The sequence below is a fragment of the Bufo bufo genome, chromosome 2 (genome assembly GCF_905171765.1).
Source record: "Bufo bufo chromosome 2, aBufBuf1.1, whole genome shotgun sequence".
NCBI classification, from domain to species: Eukaryota; Metazoa; Chordata; class Amphibia; order Anura; family Bufonidae; genus Bufo; species Bufo bufo.
In genome coordinates this window covers 789,348,420-789,369,366 of record NC_053390.1, presented here as the reverse complement: position 1 = coordinate 789,369,366, position 20,947 = coordinate 789,348,420, and positions in this window count along the sequence as shown.

The following is a 20,947-nucleotide window of genomic DNA, read 5'->3' as shown; positions in this document are numbered from 1 at the left end:
CTTTGTTTCAAACCTTTAGCATCAGGACAGCAAACAGGACTGTTTACAGAGTAAGAGCACCAGGGGGTTGTAGAAAAAAAATGATCAAGAACAGAGCTCTCCTGTCTTATACAACTTTTTGTACACACAATAGCTAAGCTCGAGAAGACACGAAAGGTCGAGAGCTCCAAGTAGCTTAGTATTCCAGTGTATAACCTGAATTAATGTTAGTGCCCAGTGAATTGCTCTACAGACTAGTAATGAGCAAACCGATTCTGAATGAATATCACAGAAATTCTACTGCCAAATGAATCCGAAGTTTTGGCAGTTCGCTTTGGACGAATTCCGCGAAACCACCCCACACCATTTTACAGTGAATATTTGTGGGGAAAAATGACAGGAAGGAAGAGGATGGAGGGAAGGGACCTGTCCCGATTGGCTTAGAGGCTAACAGACATGCTGTCAACCAATCAGGAGGCAAGGTTCTAGGAGGTCCTTGTGTTGAGGAAGCCATACATGACATTCTGTGCGTAGCTTGCAATCTGAGAGCATGAGTGTTGGCTGTGTCTGCCAAAAAGGCAGTCTGTATGTGGTAGGGAAAGTATAGGGACAGTATAGGGACATTAGATTGATTTAGAGTTTTATCAGAGAAAGAATAGAGAGGAAGGGACTTGTCACTAAGAGTTGTGTATTTCACGCTACTGACAAGTGACAAGTGTGTGTTGCACTGCAAATCCTACAATCAAATTGAGAAGTCCTACAACAACCTCCATTTTTTCTGTTGGACAGCCAGCCAACACATTGCACTGCAATAATAGCATTTATATACAAGTTTCCGGTAATGCATTGTATTACCATTGTGAATTGTCAATACCAGTGTGCAGTGTGTTTGTGCAGAAGGGGAGGGACATTTAATTGTGCCTCTGTCTTATATTCCAGTCTCAGTTAACACAAATGGCGTCAAGCTACCATGCATTAAGAACGAACATGTTGTGCTGCAATAACAGCACTTACATACCTGTTTGAGTTAATGCATTTTATAACCATTTTGAACTGTCAATACCAGTGTGCAGTGTATTTGTAAATTGCAGGGGAAAAATGTAATTTTTTTTTAAGTACTGTTTAATAATCTTTATCTCAAACTATGAGACTTTTCATTTATTAAACTTTTAATAAAATGTCTGGTAAGTGGAAGAGTGGAAAACGACTCAGGCCTCGTCATTCTAGAGTCAGAATGTGGGTGACTGTAGCATTGCAAACAGCATTAGCAGCACCAGCTATCTAGCCAGTAGTAGTAGTAGTAGTAGCAGCAGGTTGCAGTTCTCCCTGGCTTCCGGTAGGCACCACATTATTATTGAGGGAAAAGAGGATAAGATTATGGAGGGGATGGCTCACTCCTCCCCTCAGTCAGAACAGGATAATGTTGAGGTCACTTCTCAATCTGACACTGTGCCTTAGAGCCAGTGGTCGCAACAGCATTCCTCCTGCTTCTCCTCCTTGCAACCCCAGGGAAACCTTTCAGTTGCATCCTATCTGTCTTCGCTGCCCCTCCTAGTGGGGCCCCTTCTTTTTTCCTAAGAGCAAGCAACAAAACCCCACTCGCTATAGAAGATACTCAAGAGAGTCCCTGTTGATGATTTGTGTGAGAACAATCAGCGTTTCAACTGCCATGAGGAGAAGGTTTAAGGGGAGGTAGGGGACACCATACATAGCTGACACAAATAGCAACCCTGAAAATAATTTTGTACATAGTGCCCCCAGAGAGAATTAGTGCCACTCACAGTGCCTGCAACAATAATGGTATCATGTAGATAGCGCCTTAGCATAAGTGCTAAGCAAATTCTTTGAAATTTTATTCCGGCAAGTCGGTGAGGTGATTCAAATCAGGTACAAATAAATATGACCCAAATGGAATGTGCTCCAATTGCCCTAAAAAGTTGTGGATGATACTCTGGGGTGCCCTGGGACTGTATGCAACTAATTTCAAACTCTTTAATGTCAAAACAGCTTTAGTCATCTTAAAGTGACAGTGATATATATCTCTATGGGTAAACACATGGTCACAGGTGGCAACAGACAGCCTATATAAAAACAAACTGCACTTTAGGATTTTTTTTGCTTAAAAATTTTCACTTTTTGGTGGCAAATGCTTGCCGATGTGTATACATACACACACCGCTTGATGTCATGTGATCCTTCTTCATCTTTCCTGTCTTCTGGGCTGAAAAATGATTGATATTTTGAGAAATTTGCCTGAATCGAATCGCCAAAAATTCAGGTTTGACCAGAATTTTTGGAAAATTAGGAACAAATTAGATTAATTTAGAATAGATTCTCTCATCTCTACTCCACAGTATTAGTGCCCCCAACAATACCCCTAGCAAGCAGATAGTGCCCCCAACATGAACTCTGCCACACACTGTCAACCATGTTTAAAGAAATGGCAGCACTGCTCACTATAAACTTATGGCACAAGGGATGCTACACATGTAAGGCTAGTTGCACACTAGTATCAGAGATCCCTCCCAGAACAGCCTGCCTGACCTCTGCGCACTCCAGCATTTCCAGGCTCCATCTGGCCCCATTCACTATAATGGGGACTAGAGATGAGCGAATCTCCCAAGATGTTCCGAACTAAAGTTGTTTCAATTGCCCTGGAAATTGGTATTTAACCCTCTCTAGTCCCCTAAAACACAGATTTTTTAATGAAAAGCTCTAGCCTATCTAGTTTCGTTAAGTTTTCACTTTTATCGTTGCAGCCGCAAACTGCGGTTACTGCTGGGCCGCAACTGACTGCAATTGCCTGCTGGTGACAGAACACTATTGATTGCTTATGCACTGGGTGCTGGTTTACAAGATTTGTTTGAATCGAACCAGAAAAGATTTGGTTTCGATTAGGTGCCTAAAAAATCTGAGATTCAGAACGAATCTCTGAATCTGCAAATAGATTCCCTCATCTCTAATGGGGACCGGCGTAGACCCAGCCGCTTTCAGGCAAATATGCCAAGAATCAGCCGAAAGAAAACTGCAAACAGCCTGCCAGATCTCTGAAGCTAGTGTGCACCTAGCCTTAGGAAAATCTCAGTAACCACGAAACTCAGTAAGACATAAAATACGCCCGCACACCAAAGGGTTAGAAATAATACATTTTACACGTTTTTCAGACATATATTACAGAAATAAATCAATTAAACCATGTCCAGGGTCACTGAAAATATAGATTGTGGCCCTCATGCAGAGCAGACCTACAGTACGGTGGGGTCAAAGTTAAAAATACTTAAAACAAGGTCTCACCCTATTGATCCTGAACCAGAGAGCCACAAACAAATTCATAAGGAAAGTACCAAGTGCATTATATATATATATATATATATATATATATAAAATAATAATTGCAAAATCAGTATATTAGTAACGAAGAACAAGGAAATAAACACACATCCGAGAGAAAAATAATGAAAGCTAAAAAGAATTTATGCAACGGCAGAAAAATTAGCACAAATTAGCACAAAAACTAGAAATGTGCCCTCATCAGTGAGTGCCCGCATAATGTCCCCCAAAAATGATCATGTCCACATGATTGCCGTAACATTGATACTGTCAATAGTGTCCCACAAAATAACTTTGCAAAGCATAGTGCTCCCATAGTGGCTCAACATTAATAGTGCCTACATAGGGAGATATTTATTAACACTGGTGTAAAGTAAAACTGGCTTAGTAGTTCATAGCAACCAATCAGATTCCAATTTTCATTTTCCAGAGGAACTCTGAAAAATGAAAGGTGGAATCTGATTGGTTGCTAGTTTTTATAAATCTTCCCCTATATAGTGCCTGTAACATTAATAGTCCCCCCAGCATTAAAAATGGCTACACAGTGGCCCCAACCCTAATAATGCCTACATAGTGCTCCCAAAAGAGTTGTGCTAAAGCAGAGGTCTGCTATAGAGCCCACAACATTAATAGTGAACATATACAGTGCCTTCAAAAAGTATTCATATCTCTTGAACTTTTTCACATTTTTTAACGTTACACCTACGAACGTAAATGCATTTTATTGGGAATTTATGTGATAGACCCACACAAAGTAGCAAGTATGTGTGAAGTAAAAAGAAAATGATACATGGTTTTCATAATGTTTAATAAATAAAAATCTGGAAAGTGTGGCATGTATTTGCATTCAGCCGCCTGTACTCTGATACCCCTAAATAAAATCCAGTGTAACCAATTGCCTTCAGAAGTCACCTAATTAGTAAATAGAGTTCACCTGTGTGTAATTTATTCTCAGAGGTTTGTTAGTGAACATTAGTTTAAAAAAAAACAGCATGATGAAAACCAAGGAACACACCAGACAGGTCAGGGATAAAGTGAAGTGTAAAGCAGATTTAGGTTATAAAAAAATATCCCAAGTTCTGAACATCTCACAAAGCACTGTTTAATCCATTATCCAAAAATGGAAGGAGTTTGGCACAACTGCAAACCTACCAAGATGGGTCATCCAGCTAAACTGACAGCCCAGGCAAGGAGAGCACTAATTAGAGAAGCGGCCAAGAGGCCCATGGTCACTCTGGAGAAGCTGCAGAGATCCACAGCTTAGGTGGGAAAACCTCTCCACAGGACAACTATTAGTCCACAAATATGGCTTTTATGGAAGAGTGGCAAGAAGAAAGCCATTTTTGAAATCCAGCCATAAGAAGTCCCACTTGCAGTTTGCCACAAGCCATGTAAGATACACAGCAAACATATGGAAGAAAGTGCTTTGGTCAGTTGAAATTTTTGGCCTAAATGCAAAACAATATGTATGGTGGAAAACTAAGTGCATATCACCCTGAACACACCCTCCCCACTGTGAAATATGGTGGTGGCAGCATCATGCTGCGGGGATGCTTTTCTTCAGCAGGGGCAGTCAAGCTTGTCAGAGTTGATGGGAAGATGGATGGAGCTAAATACAGGGCAAATACAGCATGAAGCTAAATACAGGGCAATCCTGGAGACTGCAAAAGAGGCTGCAAAAGACTTGAGACTGGGTGGGATGTTCACCTTCCAGCAGGACAACGACCCTAAACATTCAGCCAGAGCTAAAATAGAATAGTTTCGATCAAAGCATATCCATGTGTTAGAAGGGCCCAGTCAAAGTCTAGACCTAAATCCCATTGAGAATCTGTGGCAAGACTTGAAAATTGATGGAAGTGCAATGAGCCTGTGAGGAGCCGGTGTAAAGGATGGGAGTGGTAGTGGCCCTGATGAGATGTTGTGTCACAGTGTACTTCCTCAGGCCATCAATTCTTGGGGATCTGTGCAGTGGAAATGTTGATTGAAGGATCAGGTCAGAAGTAAATGTATAAAAGTCTCTTTTTACTGAGTGCAAGATATAACTTGTGGCACATCCAGCAGTATGAAGTACAAAGTGCAGTTTCTGGCACCAGATGAGGAGGTATGGTAGCTGGTTAGATAGCAATAGGTTGGCACTATCAAGCACTTATGGATATTGGTGCTCACTGTACACTTTTAAACACTTTATTGATAATCCAACAATATCCATTATATCAAACATATAATTATTATCATATATCAGCATATTTTCCTTTAACCCCCCCAAAAAACCCTCCCCCCTGCGATGCGTCTTCCTTCAACCCCACCCTTCCGTTCTGAGACCGAGGAGTGGGGTTGATGGGTAAAGAGCGGAGGAAGCTTCTATAAGATCCAATCTCCCCAGATTCTAATCCATTTTTCTCAGTATTTCTCTGCTTATACAAAGTGTATTCATATCTCTTAGTAGTACTCACCAGCTTTAATCATGTATTCACAGTGGGACTGTTTCGCGAAAACCAAGAACGTGCTATCAAAAGTCTTGCCAAAAACATTATCTTAAATAAAAGATTTTTTCTGTATTGCTGACAGCTCACCTTGTCCAGCTCACCTAATATCCAACATTCCGGGGGAAAAGGGATCCGCACCTTCAATTTTCCCTCAGTATATTTATGAATAGCCCCCCAATAGGGTTTCAACTCTGCACAACTCTGCACAGGACCAGAACATGTGCAAATAGTCTGCTTCAGGAGCATCGCACCTAGGGCAGTTGGAGTCGTTCCTAATCCCACATCTATTAAGCCAGAGAGGTGTAAGATAAAGTCTATGTAAAATATTAAACTGCACCACCACGTGATTAAAATTATGTGAAACCGGTTTTAAATTCAGAGTTACCTTCTGCTGGGTATCCAAATGAATCATTGGACACTCATTTTGCCAAGTCCTCTGGCCAGCAGAAGAAACCCCTCCAAATCGAGTTATAAGTAAATTTTTATAAAAGTGAGAAATCTTCAACTTGTGTTCCGAGTTCCCTATCCACTCATTAAACTGTGCTGAAGTGTGTATATGAAACCAATTTTTTTCCTTTAGTGACGCTCTTAACTGTAAATACCGAAACCATAATAATTTCTGTGATTTTTCTCTCTGTGATAATTCTGCAAATGAAATAATATCTCCATTACTTACTACCTGTGTCAAATTTTTTTGCCAAAATTGTTCCTTAGCTAATTCATCTAAAGTCCGAAAGTGCTGGTTATGCCATAAGGGAGTGTAATGAACCTTTCACTCCACACCATTGTCTAATAGAATACCAAGACTTCCTAAAAAGATTCCTAGCTGATCTAAATTCCCTATCGGAGTTGATTAATTGATCAGACTCCAGAAGAGTAAAAAAATTATCATATGGAGATCTGTTCACTAAGTCCCTGCAAAGTGGGCTATCTTTCCATTCACGGAGAAAACAAAACTGTGCAGCTAGAAAATATCCCCTGAAACAGGGGAGGTTAACTCATCCCCTCTCCAGGGGCTTATACCAATGCTCTAACTTAAGTCTTACCTGTTTCCTCCCCCAGAGTAGATCATTAATAATCCCTTCGATTACCTTAAAATACCTATCAGGGATTCAAACTGGAGAGTTCCTAAAGAGATAGACTAACTGAGGGAGAATCACCATCTTAACTAAAGATATTCTATCCGCTTTTGATAAAGGTAAACGTAACCACGTTGTTATTTTTAACCTTAACTTATTTATCAATGGCATCAAGTTAAGCGGGATAAAATCTTCCACCCTAGGGGAGACTGGATACTCAAAGGAGTCCGCAATTTTTAGAGTATTCAAAGGGCTGTCATTGGAGAATGAAAATGTATCTAAAGGCATAGTTATTGTATCTAGTGGCATAATCGTGGTTTTATCCCAATTTACGTCCAGACCTGAGGCTTCTCCAAAGGAATTTATTATTTGCATAATAGTTAACAGGGTAGATTTTGTCTGTTGAACATAAAATAAAATATCATCAGCGTATAGAGAAATGCGATCTTCCGTTCCCAATACCCCAAACCCTAGAATCCCAGGATCTTGTCTGACCCTGGCAGCCAAGGGTTCAATATAAATATCAAATAAAAGAGGAGAAAGAGGACATCCCTGGCGAGTCCCCCTAGTCATGGGAAAACTTCTTGTAAGATGTCCATTTATATTTAGTCTTGCAGTAGGAGATCTATAAAGAAGTTTAACCATATTAATAAACATAGGGCCAAAGCCCATCTTATGAAGCACACTCCATAGAAATCCCCACTCAACTCTATCAAAGGCCTTAGACGCATCTATAGACAAAATAGATCATGAAGGCCCTCCAGAAGTCTGTATATTAGAGAAAAGACGATGTAGATTATAATGAGTCCCCTTGTTGGGAATAAAGCCATTTTGGTCTGGATGTATAATTGACGTCATAACACTAGATAGCCTCATAGCCAAGATTTTAGAATAAAGTTTAACATCTGTATTAAGGAGAGAAATCGGTCTATAGGATCCCAGCTCATTAGGGTCTTTACCCTTCTTTAATATTACTATTATCGCAGCCTCTGTCATTCTTTCTGGGAGGGCTCCCTCTTTTATTGAATCAGAGAATGTTCTCCACAAATGGGGAAAAACAACCTCCCCATATTTACGATGAAACTCATACGGGAGTCCATCCAATCCGGGGGAAGAGTTACCTGAACAGGCCTTCAGTGCATCCACTATCTCTTGAGGGCAAAGGTCCATCTCCAGACGTTCCTTTTGCCCGTCTGTGAGAACCGGAAGGAAAATAGAGTCCAAATATGAGTCCATCGCAGTCTCTGAGAGGGCACCCTCTGATTCATATAATTCAGAAAAGTATTTTATAAATACTTCTAATATTCCCTCCTGATCTTCCACAATAGTACCATCAGGCGTATGAATACTACGGATCTCTTTCTTTGAGTCCTGGCTTGCTATTACTCTAGCCAACATCTGTCCAGGGCGGCCTGCCTCTGAAAAATATTTTTGTCCTCTAAAAAACAGCCTCTGTTGTGCTTTATCCAGAAGAAAATCTGAAAGAGCCGACCTTCCTCTGTTTTTCCCTTGACATACCTAGCCATTCCTACAGCGGCTGCTTCCTCTAGTTCTTTCTCCTTCATACCATAGCGTTTGCTCAAGTTTGCAATTGTACTAATAAAAATCCCTCTCATAAATTCTTTGAACGCGTCCCAAATATATTGAGATTTAGCTGAGGCATAATTCCTATCCCAAAAGGCAGTAATCTCCTTTTCTATCTGATTGTGGTTATCAATTATTAATAGCCAATGGGGATTCAATGGGGGTTTCACTCTAGAGTCATTCCCACCCATACATAGCTCTATTGAGAAGGGAACATGGTCTGAAACGGATCTGGCCTCATATTTCATACGTTTGACACAGTTTAGATAGCCTTTGTTTATCAGGGCCAGATCAATTCTAGACAGAGAGCTTCCTGATTTACTGACACAGGAAAAAGCTCTTTTCTCCTTAAATAGATATTCCCAGACATCCATGAGGCCCACCTCTTGGCAAAAATGAGCCAGGTGGGACCCCTGGACGGGGGAACACTTATTCCCTCCAGAACAAATCCTATCCACCTCTGGATTCATCACACAGTTGAAATCCCCATTGACTATCACCAAGCAATCAGGCCACTGATCCATAAAGGCCATCAAACAATTCAGTACCTGCCTAGAAAACGGAGGGGGGATATAGATAAACGCCAAAATACATAGCTTTCCCTCAAGCCTGCCATGAAGAAAAACATATCTCCCCTGTTTATCCATTGAAGATGCCAAACATAAAAAATGTATCTGTTTGTGAATCAGTACTGTAACTCCTCTGGAATAGGTAGTGTATGTGTGGAGTTATAGACCTGTGTAGCCCACTTCCCACCAAGTCGGGGTATCCTCTCCTGTGAGAAATGAGTTTCAACCAAACAGACAATAGCTGGCAGATGTCTCCTTATCAGATCTAATACCGCCTGTCTTTTTACCTTATCCCTTGACCTCGAATATTCCATGTGAGTATTCTTATAATCATTAGTTAATCCTAGGATGCCCAAGTACCACCCTCCCCACGCCTCACTCCGCTCCCCACCTCAGCGTTGGACGCATCGCAGCAACCCCTCTCAGCCACCCTCCCCTTTAATTTCCCCCCCCCTCCCCCCAGTCCCAAACCTCGATTCCCCTTTGATCCGTGACTAAAAGAAAGAGACCTCTTAACTAGGACCATCCCTCCCCCACTCCCCCCGCGGAACCTCCGACAATCAAAATAAAAAATTAAAAAAAGAGAAAGAAGAAAAGCAAATTTTTAAACATTATTACTATCCAGCCAATCAGTGGCCAGCTCTGGAGTATCAAAAAAACCCACAGAATCATTAAACTTAATCCTTAACTTAGCCGGATACAAAAAAGTACTTCATGTCCTTGCCCTGAAGGCGTTTTTTAACTTCCATGAATGTACGCCTCTTATCTTGAACGTCTTTGGAGAAATCAGGGAAGAAGAGGAGTTTACCCCCATTATACAAAATTGGAGGGGAATCCCGTGCTCGCCTCAAGATCATATCTCTATCACTGGCGGCTAGCATCTTAATAATTACCGTCCTTGGCGACCTCCCCGGGATCCATTTACCACCAGGGATTCGATGGGCCCTTTCAATAAGAAACAATGGTGAAAAATGTTCTTTCCCAAAATTATCAAAAATTATAGATTGCATCGTTCCTACTAAGTCTTTTTCATACAGGGATTCTATTAAGCCAATAATTCGTACATTGTATCTTCTTGAGCGATCTTCTAAGTTCACCATTTTTTTTTTTAGGAAGTTATAATCCATTTTTACTGTAGAATTCTCCTCTTTTAATACCTTCACTTCTTGCTCCAAATTATTCACTGTGTTTTTAAAATCTTTGATTCTATCTCGTATCTTTCTCAAGTCATCTTTAACAATAAGAATGTCTGTCTGTACTGACCCCAATTGAACCGTAATATTTTGTATCGCTTTTACATTGTTTTTAACAATGGATAAAATCTCGTCTAATGGGGAGGAGTTGTCCGTAGACGTCTCCCCGTCTCCAGGGATTCGCCCTCAGGTGTCTCCTCCAGCCTGGGTTCAGGATTGTTTTTTTCTTGTATTAATGTCCTGCCTCCCTTTTGGACCCGACCTGGTACTTAAATTTGGTGATCTCAAATATTGATCAATTCTGGAGGACTCTGCTTGTTTCTGTCCTAACTTAACCATAGTCAAGTCAGTTGAACGTCTATTTTGTTTAGGAGCCATCCCCCCTTTTTTTTTTTTTCCCGTTATCCTCTTTTCTTCTCTTCTTTTTTCTTTCTCTTCTCCTTTCTTCTTATCCCCTTCCTCCCTCCTTCTTGAATCTTTCTTTTTTTTTTTTTCTCCTCACTACCACTTTTTTTTTTCTTTTTTTCTTTTTGCAGCCTTTTTTGTAACCTATTTGTAGCCTTTTTTTTTTTTTTTTTTACAAAAAGTGAATGATATTGACGGCTCTACTGTTCAAGCAAATGGTAGAGGTGCAGAGCTGCTAAGTCTGACTCACCCACTCAGGACAGTAATAAATGGAAGGTAAGAAGGTAAGCAGGCACACTCATATAAGGGTAGTATTATAGCTAATTTATTAATGGGAATAATATGGGTTTAGGTATATGTGGAATTTCTTGGTGATGAAATTGATTCAATAAATATTCCAAAATATAAGTCAATGAAAATGTGCCTTGGAATAAAAGATCAAAAATAAAAAATGAGGAATACAAATAAAATAGAATATAATATGATAAAATTGCCACATATGCATATAGATATGATAAAAATAATAATAATAAAAATAGTCCTCCGTGGAATAGTCCTTCACAAATGAAGATATGCAGTAATTAATACAGGAACAATCTTCCTTAACCTAAGGCTGTATGTATGGATGCAATACAGTCAATTGCTGTGATCCTGCACGGTGCTGTGGGAAAAAAAGAGAGGTGCTCTCACTGCTCTGTGCCTGAGCGCGGCGTGCCACGCTGTCTGCGGCTGCAGAGATCACTTACCCACCGGCGCTGTTGGAATAGGTCCTCCTATGGCGGTCAGCTGTTACTGGGAGAATTCGCAAGGTCTGACGCGATCTGATGGTAAAAAGGGAAAACGCGTCTAACCAGAAGCCTATAGAGGATTGTCAAGGACTAACCTAGGTGCACCATTTTCTCTACATCACAAGGAGCGCTCCAAAAAAATCGCAAAGATTGCCATCACGTGATCATCCGCGTCATACTGCAGACGCGCGAACCACACCCGGGCACCACGAGGAACGCTGAAGATCTTACCATCAGATCGCGTCAGACCTCGTGAATTCTCCCAGTAACAGCTGACCGCCATAGGAGGACCTTTTACAACAGCGCCGGTGGGTGGGTAAGTGATCTCTGCAGCCGCAGACAGCGTGGGACGCCGCGCTCAGGCACAGAGCAGTGAGAGCACCTCTCTTTTTTTCCCACAGCACCGTGCAGGATCACAGCAATTGACTGTATTGCATCCATACATACAGCCTTAGGTTAAGGAAGAATGTTCCTGTATTAATTACTGCATATCTTCATTTGTGAAGGACTATTCCACGGAGGACTATTTTTATTATTATTATTTTTATCATATCTATATGCATATGTGGCAATTTTATCATATTATATTCTATTTTATTTGTATTCCTCATTTTTTATTTTTGATCTTTCATTCCAAGGCACATTTTCATATTTCTTATATTTTGGAATATTTATTGAATCAATTTCATCACCAAGAAATTCCACATATACCTAAACCCATATTATTCCCATTAATAAATTAGCTATAATACTACCCTTATATGAATGTGCCTGCTTACCTTCTTACCTTCCTTTTTTTTTTTTGTTACCCCTTTTAGCCCCCTTTTTTTCCGCCTATCCCAGTATAGCTTTTATTATCTTTTTTTTTTTTTTTTTCTTCACCCTCAATCTTCAATCTTCCATAGAGAATGTTAGTTTTTGATGATTAGTTGGAGGGAACTGGGAAATAGGGATTAAGACTACTGTCCAGTGGGGTTAATTGGAAATTAGTGGGTTTAGGCGAGTCAGAGAAACATCACAGGGAACCAGGAGAGAGGGGATAAACAAAGAAAGGATCCAGGAAGGGGAGATTAACAAGGATAGGTCTCACCAGTCCGGGGGGGGGGGGGGGTTCCACTGTGGTTCAGCCACAGTCCACGTCGAGAAGAGACCCACAGGACAGCTACAAACAGCCGGTCGATCAAGCCGAAAGCAGGATATGAGGGGAGGAGGAGAACGGTCCACCACTAGTGCAGATCGCAAAGCTATGAAGCCGGATTTTCAAGCAGAACCAGCATCACATCACCCCACCACACTGCTTAGTTGAAAAAGCGGAGCGACCGATGGAACAATCAGAAGGCTGTGGAGCCGAGATCCAGCGCCGCTGTAGGGCTCCAGCTGGAGAAGTCCAGGAGGCTCGCAATCCAAGGCGAGCAGAGGCAGTCCGGCAGTCTACTCTTTTCCAATGCGGTGGCAGCGGTGACGGCTCCAGGAGACACAGCAGGAAGGGGTCAGGAGATTCTGCAAAGTTAGATCCTTCGATCAGCCGGCGTCCGCTTTATGCTGGGGAGGTAATCCGGCGTTGAGGGAGGAGAGAGGGCGCGACGCATCGTGATCACGTCATGATGTCCTGCACACCCCTCAGACTTAATTTTAGTCTTGCCTAGCAATGGTTTAGGTAGGTGGTGGTGTCTGAGCTCACTTTGCAGCAGTGTCTGGATTTCACTGATCATTCATAGTCTGGTCTCTCTGATGCTTTCTGGAAGCAGAATCTGCTGATCTCTGATGGTCTCACAGAAGAAGAAAATCAGATTCCTAGTAGTAGGAGCTCTGGCATGTGCTTCCTCTAACCTTTCTAGCTAGACTTGACCTCCTCCTCCTGGCAGGAAACAGAACCACCCACCAGGGTGGTTAGCCAACTATTGCCAACCATTACCTCCTCTGCTGGAACACACGGAAAAAACAATACATCACAGAATATTACACAACTATATACAATTTGCAGATACCCCCAGGTCTGGGGTATTGCACAAGCCAGTAGAATATATGACCTGTGTAAACGAGGGACCTGGTATAGACTTTTCCTTGTGACCCACGTGATTCATCTTAAAGAGGTTTTTCAGGGCTTAAAAATTGATTGGCACACCATATCTGAGTAGTGGGGGTCTGACTACTGGCAAGCTTTTGAAATGGCTGAATGCTGAAGCCTCTTCCTCAATGTCACGTTCATCAGTCACATGACTTTCTTCTAGCAAATGGGACTGAGTTGCCATACCAAGCACAACCACTATACAACATATGGTTCTGTGCTTGATATACTATAAATAGGCCGTAGCCCTCGTTCGGTCCATAAAACAGCTGATCAGCGGGGAGTCATACTTCCACCGATCTGAAATTGAGGACCTATCCTGAAAATTTTAAATCCCAGAAAACCCCTCTAAACCTCTGGTGTCCGACAGTCTTTTTTTTTTTCTAAAAACTACACAATATAAGCAAGCCTTGCCCATTGATTTATTTAATTAGGTAAGTGTACAATCCCCAAGAGACAGTGTAATTGTGACCAAATTTGGACATTTCCATACCTAGTGTGGTTCTGCAGAGATTCCTCTTCCCCTCTGCATATGAAATGTATAGTTACTACAACAGGTGAGCACATAAATACTGTCACTTCACTGGTAAGAAATCAAACATTTATATTCCTGGCGATGGTCCCAAGAGGTCTCCTCAAATAACATAAAGTTATAAAAATGTACATTCAGAAGGTAATGTGCATGGTTCTCTGGAGTCTAAGAGACAGAGATTTTTGCTTTTCTCTTACCTTTTTTTGGGGGGTTTGGACATATTGATGTATATTGAATATGGGCCGCAGACTGTGGTTATGTGTCATAGGCTTTCTTGAAATAAGAAGAGTTTTCAAGGCGAGCTTAAAACTGGGAATTTTTACGAGCAAGTCTAAGCCCACGAGTGGGTTCAACAGAAGTGGTGAAGCACCAGAGAAGTCCCATGCAGCTTCTGAGCAGCAGATGGCTCGCCCTCAGAGGGTATTTACACAAATATTAAGAGTTTCAGATAAATTGACTCCGTAGGTGGATCTCTTCATGTAGCACTTTATGTAGTACAAATTTTAAAAACAAGTTTTCAGATTTTCAATATTATTTAATATTATCATTCATGTACTTTTTTTTTTTTTTCTCTTAAAGGGATAGTTTCATAGTCAATGGGTTCTGGCGGAAAAAGGCACTCTCTGGCAATGTCGAATACAACGAATTCTGGCAGGCTGTTCCTCTGCCGGAGTAACCTGATGGATAGTTTTAATGCTAGTGTTAAAACTGGCCTTAACGATTTACTATCGCAATAATTAACCTTTTGCAGTGATCCTCTTCTGGGATAGTGCAGCAGCAGCAGAAAGGTCACGCTCTCTGGGCTGTGATAGTAGGAAATCTGCAGCAGAAAGGACATCCCCTTGAGTAGAGATGAGTGAATCGAATCCCACAAAGAGGAATGCGACCCGAATTTCAGGATAAATTCGATTCGCCTCGAAGCTTCGTGTAAGCGAATCGATTTAATCTGAAATAGTGTAAAAAATAAAATCATACTTACCACCTCCATTTGCTCGCGACGGGCCACCAGCTGCCATCTTGATTGAGGATCTTGGCCGAAATCCTGTGCATGGTGACGTAATCTTGCGCCGTGCGAGATTTCGCGCCAGATCTTCAAGCAAGATGACGGTGGGCGGCCCGTCGCGAGCAAATGGAGGCGGTAAGTTTGATTTCATTTTTTTAATGTTAATTTTAAACTCAGATACCGCAATCATGTATGAACGCAGGTACAATGACGGGTGGGCGGCGCTATCGCAGCTCCCTGTCACTGCACCCACTACTTACAATTTTTTATTTTTTGAACTTTTGAAAAATTTGCTCATGTCTACCCTTGAGTCATAATAGGAAGAAAGCTGCAGCCAAAAGGACATGCCCCCTGAGCTGTGATAGGAAGAGAAGCACAGCAGAAAGGACACACCACCTGAGCTGTGATAGGGAGAGTGCTGCAGCAGCAAGGACACACGTGCTGAGCTGCCAGCTTGAAATAAATCTAGCAGAGTAATGAATGTGAAGATCTGTGGATCATGTGAGGTACAGGGCTGGTTCTAGCTTTATTCTTGATTCATATCTACTATATTATGTTTTACTTTTAATTTAATCAAGGCATAACCCATTTAAGATTAGTTTTCAATACAAAAAGTTTTCAAAATAAATTGTTTTTCCATAAAACAAATGTGCTAAATCCCAGTTTGCTCCATCACTGTTTCACCCTATGTAGTAAAGCCATCTGAACGCTTTTGAGATTGGTTTCTCAGTACGGTCCGGTTCCTGTGGGTTTATTCATTATTGTATTTCCAGAATCACCCTGGGCTTTCTATCTATGGTGGGAGGTCCACAAAAAAAGACAATCGACAACGCACAACCCTGAAGTTTATTTTCTGACTGCTGGACTGTGGGTATTTCTGTATTCAGGTCCTGTGGTTATACGTATATGTTCCTGGTCAATGAATCTGCTCTTGTTTGTCAGTCAGAGGGCTCCTCTGGTATGGCGGGGTCGGGATAAATGAGGTCCTCTGTGTGTAATCCTGGTTGCAATGTCTGAAAGCTTGTAATTTATATCCTTCGCTTTCCAGAGTTCATAAACATATAACAAATATAGGAACACTGCTGGAAAGAAGTGTAATGAGAGTAAATACACGGTGAGGTCACACCTGACATCATTTCACTGGCGGGCGTCCGTTTTATTTATTGCACAAACGGGCGGTTGTTTAGGTGTTGTACACTTGGATTAAATCAAAGCAATTTCATAAAAGGAGATTCGTCTGCTACGCAATTGTCAGTGAATTAAGGTACGTACTGTATAACCTGTGTTTTGACCCTGACTCTGGCCCAGATGTTAGCCTTACTTCTGGATATCGCCTTTATTTAGCTTTTTTTGGATTTGTTATCTAGTCCTTGTGGTTAAACCTAATTTTTTCGAGCCCTGGTCTGTTTTCTGGTTACGTTTTCATCTAATCCTTTTGCTTGTTATCAGGGAGCGTCCACAGATCTCATAGGGCCCCGTAGCAAAATGTAGTAAGGGCACCCCTACCCTGTCCAGATACTTGGCACACCTGTGTCAAACACAGGCGATGCGGAAACCAAACCGCGATGCTCCAGATTTCTGACAAATGTATGATTTTTTTTTTATTAATAGGAAGAAATTTTAAGTACCCCTTCGCCACACCTGCTTTATCCAACTTCTATGTAAAAAAAGTAGAACAGGTGCTTCGTAAATATGGCACTCACTCTGAACACCATAATTATAAATGTATTTATACCAGACATAATTACATTAATAAATGTAGGCCCTCACCCACAAATGGGTGTTCCCATGTAGGTTTGGTGCATTCGGGAGGTGGGGCTTGCATGGCCATTGATGAACCGGCACGTGTCCATCCTGGATAACTGAAATAAGATGGTTCCATTATGCTTGGCCATAGACCTCTATTATAACGGAACAAAATGGAATGCTTCTAAAGGTTTCCGTTTTGAATCCCATTTTTTAGAATTCTGTCATAACCATGTTATAACGGAAAACAATAACGGCACCACACTAGCATAATTTAAAGCTTCTAGGCCCTAATGCAAAAGCTGTAACATGTGCCATAAGCCACAGCCAATTATAATATTGGTGTCTACTCATATGGAAGATGAGCCTCTTGGCCCATTAAGTCACTGGGGCCTGGGTGTGACTGCCACCTCGACACCCCTTATAGCTATGCCCCTGGTGAACCCCCAATTAGTTAAATTAAGGTTCGCATTTGTGAGCGTAAAATTGCACACATTTTTTGCACCCTACTTTGTTGGAGGGTATTACCAAAAAAGTCCCTACCTTAAACACAAAAAACTACCAAACATATGAAACACAAAAGATTGTAAGTTCTAACGGCTTGAAGAGAGGTTTAGGAAAGACCGAGCACATTGATCTCTGATGTATTCATATCTCCATTAATTTTTTCTGCTGAAGTTGATATAATTTGGTAGAAAATGCAGCTTTTCCCATTCTTTAGGTAAATAATGATGAGGCATTTAAATTCCAATTGAGTTAGTCCATCGTAAAGCGTAGCTACAGCTAGCACAGGAAGAATAATAGGGACTAAGGATGAGGGGGGGGTACCAAAGTTCAAGACCCCCCGGGATGGGGCTGCAAGTTTCTTGCATGCATTCCCATCTCCATAGTGATGCAAATCATGAAAATGAAGGGAGGGGTTAAAAGGGTGTTTATATAAAGAAAGAGCAAAATGAATTAAGTTGTGTTGAGTTCCGAGACAAGGATCAGCTATACAAGACTACTTTTAAATAGCTGTGAAATCTGGAATTGAGCCATCAAAACACGTCTCAGACGCATGTGAACCAAGCTGATTGTCTTCGGCAGGCACCTGATTTCCACTGTTGGCTTCGTGCTCAGACTCAGAATTTCAGCTTGACTGTCAGCATCTTGGCGCATCTTGGTTTCTGTAGGGTCTTTTTGAATAGTGAAGACTGATGAACACCAAGTAGTGACAGATAAAGAGACCAGATGCTCTGACACAGGGTCTTCTGAGTGACCTACAGGTTTTCTCAGTGTCAATGTGGTCTTCAAAAGCTTTGTAGACTCTTTGGATTTGAAGGGGAAAGAAAAGTTTAGGAGGGAAAGGCCATCTGGCTGCAAAGATTCCCATAAGAATATAGGAATATATATAGGAATATAATAAGATATGTGATGCTCTAATAGCACTGATTTATGGGGCACAAGTAAGGGAGAAGTAAGAGGCTAGATAGTGGCAGGTTGTCATGGTATGTGCCCAAAGTTCTAGCAAGGTGTGGGTGAAGATGTTAGAAGGTAGCTATAAGTAGGGTGTTGGGGTATGTGCCCTAAGTGCTAGTAAGATGTGGGGGAAGATATCAGAGGGTAGATAGTGGTGGGCAAATATCTTCACAATCTACCCTCTGATGTCTTCCCAACATCTTACTAGCACTAACTAATGATCTTTGTCGCACTCTGTAGGCTGTATGCTGTGTATAGGGTTCCCACCCCAGTTATAAGTATTTATAAACCACATCAAATGTTATCTTGATCAACATATCTTTCTTTTATTTCAGAAAAACAGTTTAAGCGGCACATACTGCCGCTTAACCAGTTTTTCTGAAAACAAAAAGAAAGATACGTTGATCAAGATAATATTTGCTGTGATTTATAAATACTTATATCTTACTAGCACTTAGGGGACATGGGGTATACGCCCTAAGGGCTAGTAAGGCATGGGCAAGATGTCTGTTGGGGTATCTGCCCTAAATACTAGTAAGGGTGTAGGAAGATGTCAATGGGTAACTAGTGGAGGTATGTGCCCTAAGTGGTAGAAAGTTGTGGGGGAGACACCAGAGGGTAGCTAGTGATGGGGTGTTGTAGTATGTGTCTTAAAGTGCTAGTAGGTTATGGAGGAAGACGTCAAAGGGTAACTAAAGGGTATGGAGGTGGGGAGTATGTTAGCATACAGGAATTAGTTAAATTACTTTAGTGTGGAGAGGTACCAGGTCCATCCTTACAGGTGTGCAAACAGTGCTGAGGAGAGTGGCCTGAAATCCGAGGCTTGTGACCACCATGAATTTCAGTATTAACCAAGTCCCGACATTGAACATACATGTACATCATAAAACTCAAGGGATTGCATGGAGCAGATTCAAGAACTGAGCCCACTTGTGTACACGGCTTGTGGCAGTTGTTAAATACAGCAGAAACCTGCCTGCAAAGGCTGGTATTGGGGAAAACTCTTATGTACCCCAGAATAAATGTAGATTCCAAAATAGCTCTTGTAAACAGATACAGACCTACACCACCTAAATAAATACAGACCCATACCCTAAACAAACACAGACTCCCAGATCCCTTTAATGCACTGTAGCCCTTAAGACAAATACAGACTCCAGATCAGATTACATTCGATAACATAGTGGATCAGCCTCTCCTCTGTGACTTGAGGACCTTCCGGGCATCTGGCTTGAGGACCTTCACAGATCTGGCTATGGGACTTTATCTAGAGGGTCCTTCACCAGTTACAAGGCCTGCAGAGGAGATGGCTGGAGTATTGCTGGGCACTCCCCCTGTCTTCAACCATGCCAATAGAGGCAGGGTGTTGGGGTATGTGCCCTGAACAAACACAGACTCCCAGAACCCTTTAATACACAAGATTAGCCTTTAAAACAAATACAGACTCCAGATCAGATTACAGTTGATTACATAGTGGCTCACCCTCTCCTCTGTGGCTTGAGGACCTGCACAGATCTGGCTGTGGGACCTTATCTAGTGGGTCCTTAACCAGTAACAAGGCCTGCAGAGGAGAGGGAGGAGTATTGCTGGGCTCTCTCCCTGTCTTCAACCATGCCAATTGTGACAATTATTAGTATGCCCAGTGGGAGCTAGGGGGATGGGGGGGTGTTACTGGGGCAGTTTTCAACTATATCTGTGTCCAGAGGAGGAAAACATGGTTGGAAATGGTGCTATTTGACCTATGATTAAGGTGGTCCTGGATAGAGGGTAATGTAACTGTAGGGGTTTGTTTATAGTCTGTTACTATGGAAACGGATAGGCCTGAATAAGAGCTGCACATACAACATTTTTATTTAAGACAGGTTGCTTCTTTTTTCATTTAATATATAGTGAAACAATTTTAAAAAATTGCTCCAAAGGTGGGCGTAGATTTTAACAGTAATTGCCAGATATTAAATGTACTCTTACATCCAGTACAAAGAAAATTAAAATTTTAACAAACCTTTGGTAGTTTAGCAGTAAGAAGTGGACAGACAGATGGCAATATGACTGCATAATCAGACTACACAGAGTTTGTTGTCTGTTACCACGGAAACATATAGTAGCTTTCGAAACAGTACAATAGGAGATTTTTAAATTGAAACAAAGTTGCAGAGTTTTGAACTTAGGAACATGTAAAAAAAAAAAACATGGCAAAAAAAGTTTAAACAAAGTAGAAAAAAAACTACATCATGCATAGTAATGGGCCCTTTTTGTCCAGGGATTGAAACAGTTCCCACTCTGGCCCTGGTTCGTCTCCCCTACACCACTTTTCATACCTCCGTAAAAAAAAGTCACAAGCACAGTGTTTGCTACACTTTAAACACCACTTGCAACAAATTTTGCCACAAAATGCGTTTTTTACGCCGCCTTCACCACTTTCTTGAGGAAAAAAGTGGCCAAAGGAGGAAAAAGGCGCTCATAGGGTGAGTAGGTTCAGAACAAACTTCCAAATACAGAAAGAGTGGTACTGCTCACCTGTTGTTGTTGCACCTAATGTTCGGTGCAACTGTACTGGAGGCGAGTAAGAGTGGTTTAAGTGTTGCTGGTTGGTGCTGCCGGTTACGTCCGTGTTCACCTTTGGCGGGGGCCAGGCCGCCGTCTGGGTCAGTGTATGAAGTATGTATCCACTGGACTCTGGGGTCGAGTGGAGGGTGGACCATAGGCGCAAAACACAACCAGAGTTTG